We start from the raw sequence: 2,918 nt of genomic DNA on the forward strand, positions 1-2,918 counted from the left end.
ACTCCACATCCAAGGGAATACTATCGAAGATTGCTTCTCTTGAAACAATCCCCATCGGCATTGATAATACTCCTCATCCAAGGGAATACTATCGAAGATTGCTTCTCTTGAAACAATCCTCAGTTTTTTGTGACAACTCTCCACAATCTAGGGAACGCCACCTTGCTGTTTGTTTTGACGATCTTCCGCAATCTAGGGAACGCCGTCGATCAATGTTGCTACATCTTGAGCCTTTTAATTTCTTGAATCATAGTGACAACCTTTCCAATCATAGCAAAAGTCTTCGAAGACCGCCTCATCATGAACCGCTCTTCTCATATCTTGGTGACAACCTCCACAATCTTAGCGAATGCCGTCGAAGACCGCCCATCTCATTCTATCTTCTCAAATCTTGGGTGACAACCTCCACAATCTTAGCGAATGCCGTCGAAGACCGCCCATCTCGTGCTATCTTCTCAAATCATGGGTGACAACCTCCACAATCTTAGCGAATGCCGTCGAAGACCGCCTATCTCGTGCTATCTTCTCAAATCTTTTGTGACAACTTCCACAATCTTAGTGAATGTCGTCTTGCTATTTCGATGTTCACTTGTCTCTGAACAAAGAGCTTCCTTTTTTTGTTATGTCCACGCGTCTCTGAACAATAGAGCTTGAAAATAGGAGATCTTTGATGATATGTCCACGCGTCTCTGAACAAAAGAGCTTTGATGGAGATTTTCACGCGTCTCTGAACAAAAGAGCTTCGATACTTGAACGTTTGTTGCGATAATATTCTGAAGAAGAAATTTTCGAAGACCAACATTTGTCGATCTCTAAAGCTCGCCTGAACTTTGTTTCCGCTAAAACAAATATGTCGGTGTCTCCGTGATTAGGCGCTTTAAGCTAAGTGAGACGATCTTTCATCAGGTCGACCACTCATTGTGATTGTAATCAAACTGACTACTTAATCATGTCAAATTGCTTATAGGGGCTAACTGGCGTACCAAGGAACCCAAAATTGCTGTTCTGTCGCTGCTGGGGGTATCTCTGGCGCTAGGAATTGGAGTAGGGTCCTCCCTATTCTGCTGCACCTGTATTTATTTTTGACTATAGAACTTTGCCAATCTATTTAGCCATCTTAGGGTTGACCTAAGGTTTAACATTGCTTGACTCATTGACTTGACACGACTCAAGGCATAAACTTGACTCGCTGTGATCGACTGACTCGAGGTTGACTCGACTAGAAGTGAAAATACACGTGTGACTCATGACCCGTGTGTGCATTGTAATGTGATCGTGCGACTCGAAAATGCAAAAAAAGAAAAAAATTTCCGCCATTTTTGTGGAGGGTACCGACTTTCTCCCGAAAAAGAAAGACGCGAAAAAGAATCGAAGTTTTCAAATGCATGTTGAATGAGCTTAGTCAAATGTCGTTAGATATTATCTCTCAAGGTGCAAGGATTAATCTATCCTAGGCTATCTCAACTGTTGACTTAATGATGAAAGCATTTAGGTAACTTAGGCACGGAGGCTAAGCACTTCATACTTCGTGATGCAATGATGAGTGATGTTGATATGACAAGGCATGCTTAAGTGTTATGTTAAGATTTCATGACAAAGGGTTCCTAAGGGAAGTATATTTGGTCATGTATCTGTGCAGTGTGTGAAAGTGACACTAAAGATAGGCCGCAAGAGCTAAGTGTGTGGAAAGATATTATTTTTAGAAGAATCAAATGGTGGTGACTCTTAGGCTAGGTAAGCTAATGATGTAAGGATCAAGCCCCCAAGTCTAGCTCTAAATGAATAGGGATGAGCATTAGAGATCCCTTGATATAATCATGGTGTAAGTGTGTGATCGTGAATATGAATGCATGTTTATTACGGCCGCACCTCAATGTGAGGTTGCCTACGTATCCGTTAGGAATCAGGCCGAACGTAGCTCTAGCCGAACCTCGCACAAGTGTGTGTATACCTCAAAAAGGTATTTTTAAGGGTTGTAACGTGGTTAGGCTAAAGGTTTAAAGAAGAAGGGGATAAAAAGGCTCAAGACCCTAGATAAGCCCCCAAGGTGTGCAACCTTGCTTTTGAATCTTTGTATTTTCATGCTTGAGTTTCTACTCTTTTTTAGCTCTCTTTGTTTTAGCATTTATTTCATTTTTATAAGTGTGGGCAATCCCGATCATGCGGTCTATCCCTCACTTGGCATTCATATTTCTCAGGCACTGTACCGAGCACTCGATAAGAGACGTAATCTGAGACGTGTTCTTATCGAAGACATTGGAACACTTACCCTTTTGTACACTTTTATTATATATTTTTTGCTTATTTTTGCTATTTTAATCTCTTGAATTTGCTCAAGCTTTCTTTAGAATTGCAAAAGTTGCACACCATCCCATCCCAAGGTTAGGTAGATATGGGTTGAAAAAAGAAGGGTCTATCGTTAGACGAGGCTCAAAAAGTGGTTTATGAAGAAAGGATGTATAATTAAAGGGTGAAATGAGATATGATGTGGCTACAAGGGGTGCCTCAAATCATTGGTATACCTTGTGCCTGATTCGACATGATTTTTATTTTATTTTATTTTATTTTATTATTTTTTTAAGCGATATAATGAAATGATCATATATAAGGAAATAAATGCTCATTTTATTAAAGAAAAAAAAATAATGATCCTACAAAATAAATCTAAAGGAAAAGAAAGGTGCCTATGCTAGACTTATTGGGGAAATGAAAGAATGAAAAAGAAATAGAAAAAAAAGAGGTAACAAAATCTTGTCGTTGAAGCTCGCCTCTTGTCCGGTGTCATTCGCTTCATCATCACCCAGTCTTCTCGCTAGCTAGAGGCAATGGGATCTTGTTTGCTTCTATGAGATCTTGAATGAGATTTTGAAACATGTAGCATTCATTAGTCGTATGACCGTTTCCTCGATGGTACTTGC

The sequence above is a fragment of the Chenopodium album genome, chromosome 1 (assembly GCF_948465745.1).
Source record: "Chenopodium album chromosome 1, dcCheAlbu1.1, whole genome shotgun sequence".
NCBI lineage: Eukaryota > Viridiplantae > Streptophyta > Magnoliopsida > Caryophyllales > Amaranthaceae > Chenopodium > Chenopodium album.